We start from the raw sequence: 14727 nt of genomic DNA on the forward strand, positions 1-14727 counted from the left end.
CAAAAGTCCTCAGATTAAAGAAACCTTCTTCTACTATAAATAGACACCCAGACCCAGGAACCATGCCTGGTGCGATCTTGGCTCACTGCAACCTCCGACTCCCGGGTTCAAGTGATTCTCCTGCCCCAGCCTTCCGAGTTGCTGGGATTACAGGCATGCACCAACACGCCCGGCTAATTTTGTATTTTTTAGTAGAGATGGAGTTTCTCCATGTTGGTCAGGCTGGTCTTGAACTCCAGACCTTAGGTGATCTGCCTGCCTTGGCCTCCCAAAGTGCTGGGATTACAGGCATGATTCACCTCGCCCAGCCCAGAATATTCTTTTAACAGAACTAATCTCTGTTGGTGTATGCTGTGTACAGAAATACCACATTTTTCTTATATTTATTTCTTCACAAGTATGTGTGAATATCAGATAGGAATCTTTCAGTTGCCAATTACAGAAAACTCAAATTGGTTTACCCAATAAAGGGGTTTTATTACCTCATGTATTCACCAAATATCTATCAAGAGCCTACTATGCGTTGGGCAGTTGAAAAGTTTGAAGATGGTACTGGCTTCAGGCAAAGCCTGATCCAGTAGCCCAAACAGTTTTAGCAATGACTTGATTGGTGTCTTTGTCTCTGCTCTGGCTTCCATGTGTCCATCCTTAAGCTCTACACGCTAGTCCTTCCGTTCTCACTTACCCTGCCCAGCATCATCCTCCATACATTGCTCTGTCATGTGGAAGAGAGAGTCTGTCTCAGAATCCCTGGGATTCACTCTCTGTGGCCATCCATGTGCCTAATCCCAACTAATCAGGGTGGCTGAGAATGGGATTTGGTGAGCTGCCTAGACCAGTGAAACCTACCCCAGGAGGTGGGAATGGGGCCAAATGTACCCCAGCTACTTCCAGGAGAAGTGGACTCCCTGGAAGAGAATAAGAGTGAATGGATGCAGAGAAGCAAGGGACAAATAGTCGTCACTGTGTTGTGTCATTGTTCCAGCTACATGGACAGCTCTCCATAATAACTGAGAGCACAGGCTGATGCCAGGCTGACTGGGTTAGAATCCTGGCTTCACATTTATCAGCTGTATGACTTTGGGCATGTCACTTAACCTCCCTGTGTCTCAGTTTTTTCATCTGTAAAGTGAGGATAATAGTACCTGCCTCATAGGATTGAGAATTGTGATGAGGATTAAATAAGTTAGTATTTGTAGAGCAATTAGAATAGTGAATGATACGTAGCAAGCACTTAAAAGTGCACTGTACACACAGTAGGGGGCCCAATAAATGCTTGCAGAGTGGGTGAAGATGCAAAGCTGGGAGAAAGTCCCACTACTGTCTAGACTTTCACCCCCAGCCACTCCATCTCTCAGGGCAGGTCCTCCTGCCTTGGGGTCTGCTGTTTTGGAGCTGTTTTCCCAGAAAGCTGGCAACTGGGCAGCAATGAGTGCCCCCCACCTATGATTAAGATGGCGCAACTCTGTAAGACATCATTAAAGCACCATTTTTCCCTACAAACTGAGGAGAAATCCATAGGGGTAGATTCTGGGGGCCCATCAAGACACTCCTGGAATAAATGATCTACATGTGCCATGATCATCTGTATGACGATTTCAGGCTGGTTTATCCCCAGCCTGTGACTTTTCACGCTTCCTAAGCTGTATAAAAATGAACTGCAATCAGGCTGATCTATAGATAGACAGTTCCTGTTTCTGAGCATGCCGAATGAGGGTGGGTGTGTTGATACATTTGCATAAAGCTGATGGATGTAGAAGGCTATGGTTTTTTGCTTTTGTTTTTGTTTTTGGTTTTTTTTTTGAGGGGTTGGGGTATCCTTTTGGAAGTGGAGCCAGAGAAGAGGTAAAATTAAGGGAAGTGAAAATAGGGCAGACTCATAGCTTTTTCATATGAAAATGAAGAAGGCAGTAGCTACAAGACAAAGTTTACCGATGCTCTGTCTGCAAGGAAAAAATGGGCTGGTTTAAAAAGCAAAACAAACTGACCAACAGGTGACCGGAAGGGATGGGGAAAGGGGTGTGATCTGTCTTTCCTATCTGCCTCCTCCCTGCCTTTTTCATGTATACACATAAGGGAAAGATGTAATAGTCTCTGTTTTCTATGTACAGGGATATTTAGACATGCAAATGAGCACAGCTTGTTAATGAGCTCAGGGTGATTACACTGCAGGGAGCTGCCAGCCCCTGCTGAACAATAGGTGAAGAGACACCAGGTGTCTGTGATGGGGGAAGGGGACCTCCCCACCCTTGCCTCTGTGCCTCTGACCTGTCTGCAGAATGAAACTGTTAGGCCAAGTTCTTTCTTATGCTCCTTCTAGCTCCCAGATCCTGAATCTAATGAGTTAAGATTAGCAGCGGGAGACCAGGTAAGCCCCGGGGCTCATCAGGGAACTGATGAGCAGGTAAGCCCCAGAGGCTCCTGAACCTTACCTGGGCCAGAACAGGTGATGGGCAGCCAGTGAAGCATGAAGCTGCCTCAGATGGGCAGGACCACCTGGCAAGTGCTATGGAATTGGGGTGGGAGAAGCAGGACCCTATGGAGTGAGCAGGTCATACTGTGTCTCTTTGGGCAGCATTTGGTCATAAGATGGTGACTGGGCATCTGTGTGCTTTTCAGAAGCCAGGGCAAAGTTTTGCAATGAGAAACAGGAAATGAAGGAGTCTGCTTTTAATTTCTAGGGAGAGATGCTCAGTATTAGTAAAAAGGATGTGGACTTTGGAGTTGTACACATCTGAGTTTGTTGGGCTAGACACATTGGATGTGTTATACCCATGAACCCTGGCTGACAAGGTGCCAGCCACACAGCCTGTCTCCCCATTGATAAGATAAAGGACTTGGCCTATCACATATGACTCTCCTGACAACCACTTGATCGTTACCTAGCGAAGGAGGTAATTAACGAAGAATCTTACGAGAAACTTGTGTTGCTCGGGCAGATGCCAGGCCTGGACATCCCAGGTCCAAAGGAGTGGAAAGAACCCAGCCAGTTCCAACAGGATGTGCAACGTACTTTCTGACCTGTTGTTCTGATGGCAACAGAGCAGGACACTGTCATTGCCTGCTAGCCTCCAAGTATCTGTGACACTGTCTCAAAACAGTCTAAAGCTTTAAGTCCCCTCAAACCTCCCACATCTGCCATGTGGCTGGATCACTCCAAAATCAGGACATGTCCCTAACCTTCTGTTAAGGGCATTCAACTTTATACCATGTCACTAGAGCATCCTTCAATCCTGCCTATAAATATGGATGCTGTGCTAACAAGACTTATTGCTGATTTAATGGCAGTGAGTACAGGCTGGTGTGCTGCACACATACACAGAGAATGGTATTGAAAAACAGGAATGATAATTAGAGTTTAATAAATGGTAATTTGCTTCTTGCTGCTGTGTGTGACAGGGGTTGGGGAGGGATGAAATAGAGGGGCCCTTCCAGAAAGTGAAATGTAGATAGAACGGATGCCATGACAGCTTTATTTTAATTTTCATATTGCCCAAGATTGAAATTAATTCTTATTTACCAACAGATCCCTTTCCCTGGAAATAATCTCTTGTGGAACATGAGTGGAGAAGACAATTAGATAAGAAATATTTATCACTGGGACCAAATTTTAACTAGAGTCATAGAACGAAGAGGTCAGGGCTCCAGAAACAAAGTGAAGCAGAGAATTAAAATAATTATCTGGATCATTCAGGGGAAATAAAATCATCATTTTTGCTTGAGTGAGTGACTGAATGATCTAAATAATTGTGCCCACCCTTTGTTTTGGTCTGGTGGTGAAGACCTGACCAATCCATCCAATAGCAAAGGATGGAAGTTGCAAGTTTGTGGAGAGAAAGGACAGGAAGGCTCGGTAAGCCTGAATCCCGCTGGTCCTGCAGGCCTGAGTGGTGGGCAGAGGCTGGCCCAGTGCAGAGTTTGGGCTGGGGAGGGAAGGATGGTATTCCTGGAAGCTACAGACCAGAAAGTAAGCAAAGCTGAAAGCCACATGGGAAACTAAGGTTCCACAAACCCAGAATACAGCCAGAAGAGCCAGGTTTGGTGAATGAATCCAGGAAGCTAAAAGATTAAGCAAAACAGAATCACAAGGGGTGTGTGTGCATGTGTATGTGTGTGTGTGTGTGTGTGTGTGTGTGTATGGAGTTAGGAAAGGTTAAACAATTAACTATACCAGAGGTTTGCAGCTTCTTGGACTCCACTGGCCAATCAAGAGAGGTGGAATTTTTCCGGGGCAACGGCGGTATGCTAGTGTGCAAATGGAACGTATGGTGTTATTCAGTGGGCCCTGCAAGTCTCCCCTTTTCAAGAACAGCTACTTTATTTCTAGATATAGAATAATAGTAATAATAGTAAAAAGACAGCTACTTCATGTAAACGCATGAATGATCCATTGCTTGAGATTTATTCATGGCCTACTTGTGTGTTCATTTTTCAAACACAAATTTTCCTTGGAGGACAAATCAGTGGTTTCCAAGCTTACTATAGACATTAATAATAACTAATTGTGGTCAGTTTTGAATTCCACAAGTTATTCAATACTCTCCCTTTCAAGAGATGGAACTTAATTCCCATCTCCTTGAGTATGGCTTGGACTGGGTGACTCACAACAGATAAAATATAGCAGAAGTTATGGTGTGTGATTTCCAAATCAAGGTTATAAAGGGTTTTGGAGATTCCTCTTAGTTCTCTCTTTTGGATTGTTTGCTGTGGTAGAAGCCACCTGCCACATCATTAGGACACACAAGCAGCCCATGCAGATGTCCATGGAGTAAGAAATTGAGGCCTCCTGCCAATAGCAGTGTGAGTGTGCCACCTTGGAAGCAGACTGTCCAGCCCTAGTCAAACCTTCCAATGACTGTGGCCCCAGCTGACATTTCAATGCATCCTCGTGAAAGGCCATGAACCAGAACCACCTATCTAAGCCATTCCTAATTTCAAACCCTCAGAAACTGAGTTATCTAATAAATGTTTGTTATTTTAAGCTGCTAAATTTTGGGATAGTTTGTTACTCAGCAATAAATAGTACAATAATCATAGCTAAGATTTACTTAACATGTACATGTGGCAGGCTTCACATTGTTAAAATATTTAAATGGCTTAACAATCATATGAGATGGTTATAGTACCAGCTCCATTTTGTAGTTGAGGAAACTGAAGTATACAAAGTTATATGTCATGAATACTGTTAGTCCCCTTTCCTGGCGTAAATGTTGGCTGCTAAAGACTCACAACTTCCCCCTATTCCAGAGAACTGCCCCTGGCTGAATAGGAGTGGTCTCACCTAGGAAGTTACACACTGCCTTCCCCTCCCACTATGGCAGCCCTCAGCCACTGACTAGTTGATGCAGGGTAGGACCACCACAAAGTGGGACCAACTGTATGGTGCAATTCTCCCTCCAAAATTTTTCTTGTGGAGTCAAGCAAAAGTTAGACTCTAGCTGGGATTACATTCTTGCTTAGATCCATGTGCTACCTCGATCCTGCTTTCCTATAGAAATTCCTTCTCTCCCAAAATCACTCCCTCAATAAATCAGGTGCATTGGAATCCTGTCTCAGGCTCTGTTTTAAGGAACTCAACCTAAGTTAGGCATAGTGATTTGCCCAAAGTCATTGGTACGGTTTAAGTATTTGTCCCCTCCCAAACTCATGTTGACATTTAATTGCCATTGTGATGGCATTAAGAGGTGAGACTGCTAAGAGGTGATTAGGCCATGAGGGCTCTGCCCTCATGAATAGATTAATGCCATTATCAAAGGAGCAGGTTCTTATAAAAGGTCCACTTTGCCCCTTTTTTTCTCTCTTATCCTCTTGCCTTCCTCCATGGGATGATACAGCAAGAGGGTCCTCACAAGATGCTGGCACCTTGATCTTGGACTTCCCAACCTCTAGAACTGTGAGAAATAAATTTCCGTTCTTTATAAATTTAGTCCATCCCAAGTATTCTGTTGTAGCGCCAAAATGGACTAAGACAATCATACAGCCTGGATTTGTACCCGGGCAGTCTGACTTCAGAGTTATTGCCCTTAAAAATGTCTCTGGAAGAGTAACAAATACCAGTAGAATGTAGTGGCACAATCATAGTTCACTGCAGCCTTGAACTCCTGGGCTCAAGCCATCCTCCTGCCCCAGCCTCCCAAGTAGCTGGGACTACAGTCATACATTACCACACCTGGCTAATTTTTAATTTTTCTGTGTGGAGATGGGGTCTTGTTACATTGCCCAGGCTAGTCTCAAACTCCTGGGAGTTCCTCAAGGATCCTCCCACCTTGACCTCCCAAAGTGCTGGGATTACAGGCATGAGCCATGGTGCCTGGCCACTACTAAATTCTCGACTCCTATTTTGGCAAGAGACAAGTGGTGTGTGGTTCAGTTTGGCTTTTTGGAACTGCTAGTTCTGCACCCCTCCCCCAACACTCACCATGGATAGTACCACCTGAAAGCCAGTCCTTGTGCCCCGCCATCCTCATCCCTTACTTACCACCCTAATTAATCCTGTCCAGATCCTCATTCTGGCCATGAATTTTAGCCTCCTCTCTTAGAAAGGATTTATATTTTCTTTCCTATAGTGGGTGAAATTGAGTCCTAACCCCTGGTACCTGTGAATATGATCTTATCTGGAAGTAGAATCTTTGCAGATGTGATTAAGGTAAGTATCTGAAGATGAGATTATCCTGGATTTAAGGTGGGTCTAAATTCAATGACTAGTGTCCTGATAAAAGAAAGGAGAAATTGGAGACAAAGAGACACAGGGGAAAAACCACCTCAAGACAGGATGCAGAGTTTGGAGGGACACATCTGCAAGCCGGGGCACGCCAGGATTGGATTGCAGAGATGCAGGGAACAGACTCTCCCTCAGAGCCTCCAGAAAGAACCAGCCCTACTGACACCTTGATTTCAAACTTCTGGCCTCCAGAGCTATGACATAACACATTTCTATTGTGTCAAGCCTTCCGGTATGTGGTCATTTGTTATGGCGGTCACAGGAAACAAATACATCTCCCTTCAGGGGCCCCTGCTCATCTCAGCCATAAACCCAGAAGCAGTCTCTGGAGTGAGGATGGGGAATTACAAAAGCTGGAACAGGCATGCATCACCACACCTGGCTAATTTTTAATTTTTTTGTGTGGAGATGGGGTCTTGTTACATTGTTTACAAAGCCACAAACTTGTGGTTGTTGTCGTTCCTATTTTGTTTTGTTTTGTTTTGTTTTTTACAATCGAGGAAATGGGCCCAGGAAGTTCAAGTGATTTTTCCAAAGTCCCTTACACCAGCCGTCCCCAACCTTTTTGACACCAGGGACCAGTTTTATGGAAGACAATGTTTTCACGGACAAGGGGCGGGGAGAAATGGTTTTGGGATGAAATTGTTCCACCTCAGATCATCAGCCCTTAGGTAGATTCTCATAAGGAGCGCGCAACCTAGATCCCTTCCAGGTGCAGTTCACAATAGAGTTTGTGCTCCTATGAGAATCTAATGGTGCTGCTGATCTGATAGGAGGCAGAGTTCAGGTGGTCATGCTCGCCTGCCCTCCACTCAGTTCCTGCTGTGCAGCCTGGTTCCTAACAAGACACAGACTGGTACCAGTCCCTCAGGGGTTGGGGACCCCTGCCCTATACGGATGGTGTATAAAGCCCAGATTGTGGGTCTCTAGACTCCAAATCCTGAAGTTTTTAGTCCTCAAGAGGAGACTGGCAATGATACGAGGACACCAGTAAAGTCTTTGTGTTCACTGTCTATAACTCTTCATTTGAAAACCTAGGTATTTGGGAATGTGGGATGTAGGGGGAACAGGAAGGTGGGATCTAGCTTATTATCCTTCTGCCTTTGACAGAATATTATATCTCCCATAAACTGCAGCAGCAAAGTCTAACTTAAGCATTTAAGTGACCCCTTCAGTTCCTTAATGATGCTATAAATGCAATCCTGGTGTGATTTATAAAGCTATTAAAATAAATGCTTCCACTAAAATAAACATTGCTACCTCTCAGCATATGTTTACTTGCATAACCTAAGCACAAACTTACCCGAATATGCAAAACCTGAACCAAAAATGATAAATAGAGGACCTGGATGCCGTACACAAATGAACTGGATGTGTGTGTGTCTTGACAGCATTTTCCAGGGACAGCTGGTCTTTCAGACTTTTTTTTTTCCTCTTAGTCATGGTCTTTCAGTCTTGAAGCCTTGCCTTGTTTCTCAGTTTGGAGAAATGCCTCCCTCCATGGTCTGACACCTAGCTGATGCCTCTCTATCCATGAATTTCACATTATGCACGGAAAAGCACTTTTTAAAATGCTCTCCTCAACCTTTCTGCATGGTTCAGCTCCCATGGAGAGCCCCACTTTACCATTTTTCATGTCACAGAAATGTTTGTAGGCCCTGGGCCATGGGAGGTTTTGGAGCAAGGGGGGCATGATGAAATTTGCTAATCACATCTTGGAACCATGAGATTTTAGGTCTATATTCAAGGAGGCATGAACCCAGGGCCTGAATTTAAATCATCTTCAACCTCACAGCTCTTTGGTCTATGCTGCATTGGTCATTATGTAAGAAAGAACATTTGAGAAGAAATCCAGTAGGTTTGAGATGATGCCCAGGAGTCATAGGACACAGTGGAAAAGCAACAGGAAAGAGTTTACACCTATCTGTCTGGTTCACTATGATATTCTCAGTGCCTACCATGGGTGCCTGGCATATACAGCCTGCTGTAAATAAGTGTAGAAGGAAGTGAGACAGAGAGGGAGGCCCTAGGGAATTCAGCTTCAAGTCCTGGTTCCACTGCATACTAGCTGTGTGACTATGGGAAAATTTCTTAATTTCTCTGACTCTCCATTTCCTCATTTTGAACTGAGGACAATAATATCTTTCTATTGTAAGTCTTACACAGTACAACTCATAAAAATGTCTAGAATCATGCCGCACAGGATAGGTGCTCATTCCATAAATGTTCATTGAATGAATGAATGAAAGTCTGGCTGTTTCCCTGTGGATGAATGGCCCTTGAGCTTGGAGACATTGAGTATGGTGCACGGGGACAAGCTGATCACTTCCCAAGGCGTGTCAGTGGAGCGCTGCCTGTCTCCTTATTTATGTGCCAGGTTTTCATCATTTGCCATCCACACTTAGGGGATTAATTCCCTGGGAAGTGCAGCCAGTAATACACAGCCAGCCAGACAACACAGATAACAGTAGCTACGGTTGTAATTCCCATCCCATTGACAGCCCTTCAACCAACAGAGGAAGAATGGAGCAGCTGAAAGCTTCCATTCAAAGTCAGTAACAATAAGTTACAAGTGACTGTGTATGTGGAGGGCAAGTGATAGGGGGCAGGGGGAGGGTGAGCAGCTAGCCCCTGCTCTTTGTGCTAGTATAGCAAGCAGGATCCAGCCAGGAAGTGTGCCCAAGGGCTTACCTAGATGTTAGGGAAATGATTCAAGTTTTCCAATTTTGAAAATAAAAGTTTAATAGCTTATTTTTTTCCTCTTTTTACCCAATACCTTTGGAAACTTTAAGATTGTATTAGTTGGAATATAAAATGTTTCAGGCGCAGTAGAAAACAGCATGGTGGGTTCCAACCCACGGAGAAAATGCGGCCTTTGACTGAAGAAGAGACCCGTGTCATGTTTGAGAAGATCGCGAAATATATTGGGGAGAATCTTCAGCTGCTGGTGGACCGGCCCGATGGCACCTACTGTTTCCGTCTGCACAACGACCGGGTGTACTATGTGAGTGAGAAGATTATGAAGCTGGCCGCTAATATCTCCGGGGACAAGCTGGTGTCGCTGGGGACCTGCTTTGGAAAATTCACTAAAACCCACAAGTTTCGGTTGCACGTCACAGCTCTGGATTACCTTGCACCTTATGCCAAGTATAAAGTGTGGATAAAGCCTGGTGCAGAGCAGTCATTTCTGTATGGGAACCATGTGTTGAAATCTGGTCTGGGTCGAATCACTAAAAATACTTCTCAGTACCGAGGGCGTGGTGGTGTACCTCCATGGCACAAGCATCGCCTTTGGGGTCGTTTTGGGGTGGCAGCCAAAGATCACACAAGACTGCACGAAAAGTAAGACCCTCCATTGGCGAGTTGTGCTAGTTTCATCAGGCAGACGTTGGGGAGTTGGTGGCGGCATGAAGAGACACCGTTGCACTTAAAACGAAGTCCATTGCAAGGACCAGAGCCGCCCTGTATGGAAGGGCCGAGGCGTGTGTTTCCTGTGTTGTGTGGACTGCCAGCGTATCCGAGGGTTGAACTGTTTGTCACCACTCTGGACCTCTTCAGGGAGACTTCTTATATTAGCTGTACCGCTCTAGGGTCATGTGACAGAGATGCAGGCCTGGGGATTTTATGATATAATCAGAGATAAGAGTCAAAATGGGAGTTTCAGATCTTTGTGTTTGTGATGAAATAGAATACTCTGTTTCATATTTGAATCAGAGGGCTTCTTGTTCTGAGAAATAGGTTCAAAATCATTGGAAGTAGGAACAAGAATAGCTTATTGTTATCTGTGATAACACTTTGTTTTCTAAACTCATGATAAGAAAAAAAAAAGAAAAAAAAGAAAACAGCATGGTGATTCCTCAGAAAGTTAAACATAGAATTACTATATGATCCAGCAAGTACACTGCTAGGTATATACTCAAAAGAATTGAAAACCAATACCCAATCCAGTACCTGTCCAGGCATGTTTATTACAGCAGTATCCACAATAGCCAAAAGGTGGAAACAGCCCAAATGTCCATCAACAGACGACTGGCTTAACAAATTGTGGCATATATAGCAGAATATTATTCAGCCATAAAAAGGAATGAAGTACTGATACATGCTAGACCGTGGATAAACCTCAAACACTTTATGCTAAGTGAAAGCAGCCAGACACAAAATATTATGTACTATATTATTTCATTTATATGAAATATCCAGAATAGACAAATTCACAGAAATAGAATGGAGATTAATGGTTTACTGGAGCTGGGGAGAGACAGTAATGGGGAGAAACTGCTTGATAAGGGGTTTGCATTGGAATCATGGAAATGCTCTAGAATTGGATAGAGGTTACACAATACTGTGAATGTACTAAATGTCATTAAATTAATTAAATTGTTCACTTTAAAATGGTTAATTTTATGTTATGTGAATTCCACCTTAATTTTAAAAATTGTATGAATGTAATTATGTGAATACACACACATGATAAAGAAAATTATAACCCCACATATGAGTGTAAATGAAAACTAGGTTTCCTTTCCTACCTGACCCTCCATTCTCCTCATAGACAATTTACTAGAGTTTTTTGTGTATCCTTTTAGAGGTATTTTAAGACTATATATATACATACATATATAGAGATAAGTTAAATCATAGCATGCTATACACACTATTCTTCCATGGAGAATGCTTTGTTTTCATTTTTGAGACAGGGTCTTGCTCTGCACCCAGGCTGGAGTGCAGTGGGGTAATCATAGCTTGCTGCAGCCTTGACCTCCTGGGCTCCAGCAATCCTTCCACTTTGGCCTCCTAAAGTGCTAGGATTATAGGCATAAGCCACCACACCCAGCCAATAATGTTTTTGTTTTTGTTTTTTGAGGTAGAGTTTCACTCTGTCTCCCAGGCTGGAGTGCAGTGGTGCAGTCTAGGCCCACTGCAACCTCCGCCTCCTGGGTTCAACCGATTCTTCTGCCTCAGTCTCCCATGTAGCTAAGATTACAGGTGCACGCCACCAGGCCCAGTTAATTGTTGTATTTTTAGAAGAGATGAGGTTTCACCATGTTGGCCAGACTGGTCTCGAATTCCTGACCTCAAGTGATCCACCCACCTTGGCCTCCCAAAGTGCTGGCATTACAGGCATGAGCCACCATGCCCGGACAGGACAAGAATGTTTTAAAAATACCATTTAATGGGTCTCAATTCAGATTTACTCAATCTGAATTTTCAAGGATGAGTCCAGGGATTTGTTTTTGCAAAGCAGGTGGTTGGTGGGGAGGGAGCCAGTCTAGTCCAGCCTGTGGTTTTCCTACCATTCCTGAGTACCAGGCATCCTGCCTTCATCTTGGTTGGCTTCCCGGGGTCTTCTCAGAACTGGGAACTCATAGGCTGTCTGGCCCTCGGTTACCCTTCTCAATACTCTTCTGCCTTCACCACCCACTTCAGACCACCTCCTCCTCCTCCAGATAACTATGCCACCCCCAGGGACCCTCACCACCACTACCTGCCAGGCCTGCACTTCCACCAAGCCAAGGCTAGCCCCACCCGCTGGCTTCTCTGAGGGCACTCCCAAGGGTCAGCATCTCGAGCCTAGCTCTCTGGAGCCTGATGAAATTCTCATCTTCTCTCTGTTGCTACTCAATAGCTGAGAGACCAACTCAGAAAAAATGATAGCCAGATTAGAATGTCAATGTGTTTTAAAATATCTATCCAGTTGTGGAGCTCCTGCTGTGTACCAGGTACTGAATTAGGCATTTCTTTTTGTTTTTTTGTTTTTTTTTTTTTGAGACATAGTCTCGCTCTGTCGCCCAGGCTGCACTGCAGTGGCACAATCTCTGCTCACTGCAACCTCCGCCTCCCAGGTTCAAGCGATTCTCCTGTCTCAGCCTCCTGAGTAGCTGGGACTATAATCACCCGCCACCACTAGCATTAGTTCCCTCAGGTCAGTCTTTTTACACCCCATCTTACCAACGAGGAAGGAAATGGAAGCTTAGAGAGGTTAAGGAACCTGCAGGCTAATGCATGGAAAAGCCAATCTGACTCTAAAATCCATACTCTTTCCTCTACCCCACATTGTCACACAGCCCAAGCCTCGTCACTCATGAAGGGAAGTAAGTGTTATCAGCGAGAGGAGCCTGTGCATCTGCAGGTGGGACACCACTTTCTGCTAGCAAGATCCCCGGGAACTAAATTATCATCTGAAGGTGAGCACAGAATGAGAGCCTAGGGAGGCCAGGCATGGTGGTTCACGCCTGTAATCTCAACATTTTGGGAGGCCAAGGTGGGAGGATCTCTTGAGCCCAGGAGTTCCAGACCAGACTAGGCAACATGGCAAAACCCCACCTTCACAAAAAATACAAAAATTAGCCGGGCATGGTGGTGTGCGCCTATAGTCCCAGCTACTTGAGATGCTGAGGTGGGAGGATTGCTTGAGCCTGGGAGGCAAAGGTTGCAGTGAGCTGTGATTGCACCACTGCACTCCTGTCCAGCCTGGGCAACAGAGTGAGACCATGTCTCAAAAAAAAAAAAAAAAAAAAAAAAAAGAAGAAGAAGAAGAAGAAGAAGAAAGAAAAGATAGTCTAGTAATCTAAGGAACAGAGCATCTCAAAGCATCCTCCACAAGGCTGTGGCCACATTTGCCTTGGCCCACAACATATTGTGCCATTGCACTCCAGCCTGGGCGACAAGAGCGAGACTCAGTCTCTAAACAACAACAACAACAACAACAACAGCAAAAAACAGAATTCTATTCTCTAATGGCCTGAATATTGGCATCTACCCTCCCCTTCCCTTACATAAGGCTAGGTAAACCCTGGCAGATTTTCTGTTTCGCCTCCGTTCCATCAGGATACCAACCAGCACCATCAGTGGGGAAATAGTCTTTGGAATCCATGAACCTAGGTTCAAATCCAGGCTCTTCCCTTTATTAGCTGTGTGACTTCAGACTCCAGACTTGGGACTTCAGACACAGCTCCCCAGAAGTATATAAAACTCACAGCCCAGAGTTCAGTTACTGCTGATTCCTCTCTTCCTCCTGCCAACAGTGTTTCCCCAGACGTGAAACCCACTTTTCTTTTACCACATTCCAGTCCTGAGGGTGATCTCTGGTCATGTTTATGGGACTTGGGTAATCTTAATCCTTTCCCTCCCAGCCCTCTCTCCTCTTTGCCCTCAATCCAAACAGGCATATGATCAGGGCCTGGCCCCAGGCATAGGATAGATATAAAAGGGACCTTGTATCTGAGACTGGGAGCTCGGAGCTCCCTGGGGAGGATTTCTACCTCCCACGGCTCACTAATCGGGCTCCGGAAGTCACATGAGGACTCGTGATCCCTGGGCCTAGATGGTCTTTCGTCTCACTGCAGACAGGACAAGCTCCGTGGGACAAAACAGCTTCACTGCCTGACCCCAGGCAGCCCCACGGCAGGCTCGCCTCACTCTGCCTGAGAAGTTGGGTGGTTTGTGAATTAAAAAATTCAATCCTTCTTTATTCCTAAAGATTATTGTCCTTTCAAGGGACATTTATCCTTGGCTTATATCCTCCAGACTGTGTCTCCTTAAGTTGCAGGGCTCGGCTAATGTCTGTTGAGTGTTTGTACCATGCTAAGTGGGATTACATGTTATTTCATTTCATCCTCATAACAACCTTGGGATGTGGGCACTGTTTCTATCCTCAGTCTAAAAACCATAACGATAGCCAACATTTACACAGCACTATGTCACAGACATCATTCTCTGTGCTTTATGTTTACCAACTCACCCTATCATTACTGCAGCCCTACGGTGCAGTGTAGATGCCAGTCATCCCCCATTCACTGAGACTCAGACAGGTTGAGCAAGTGGCACAGGTCACACAGCCAGCAAATCACAGAGGCTGAAATTCAAGTCTGGGCAGGATGGCTCCCAAGGCTGCTGACCATTCTGATACACTGCCTCCTGTTTTTCCCATAGCAAGTCCCACTTGCCATTTCAGCAGCCATGGCTACCATTACAAATCAATAGGGTGTGAGCCAGACAAGACCTGG

General features: G+C 44.9%; 1 pseudogene across 1 annotated transcript; it reads left to right on the forward strand.

The window, feature by feature from the left end:
* Positions 1–9569: 9569 nt before the first annotated feature.
* Positions 9570–10067, forward strand: LOC108539919 (60S ribosome subunit biogenesis protein NIP7 homolog pseudogene; annotated as a pseudogene). Its single transcript, XR_001888530.1, has one exon. The product of XR_001888530.1 is annotated as a 60S ribosome subunit biogenesis protein NIP7 homolog pseudogene (transcript).
* The last annotated feature ends 4660 nt before the right edge of the window (positions 10068–14727 follow it).

This window comes from Rhinopithecus bieti, unplaced genomic scaffold (assembly GCF_001698545.2).
Source record: "Rhinopithecus bieti isolate Rb0 unplaced genomic scaffold, ASM169854v2 scaffold_18477, whole genome shotgun sequence".
Lineage (NCBI taxonomy): Eukaryota > Metazoa > Chordata > Mammalia > Primates > Cercopithecidae > Rhinopithecus > Rhinopithecus bieti.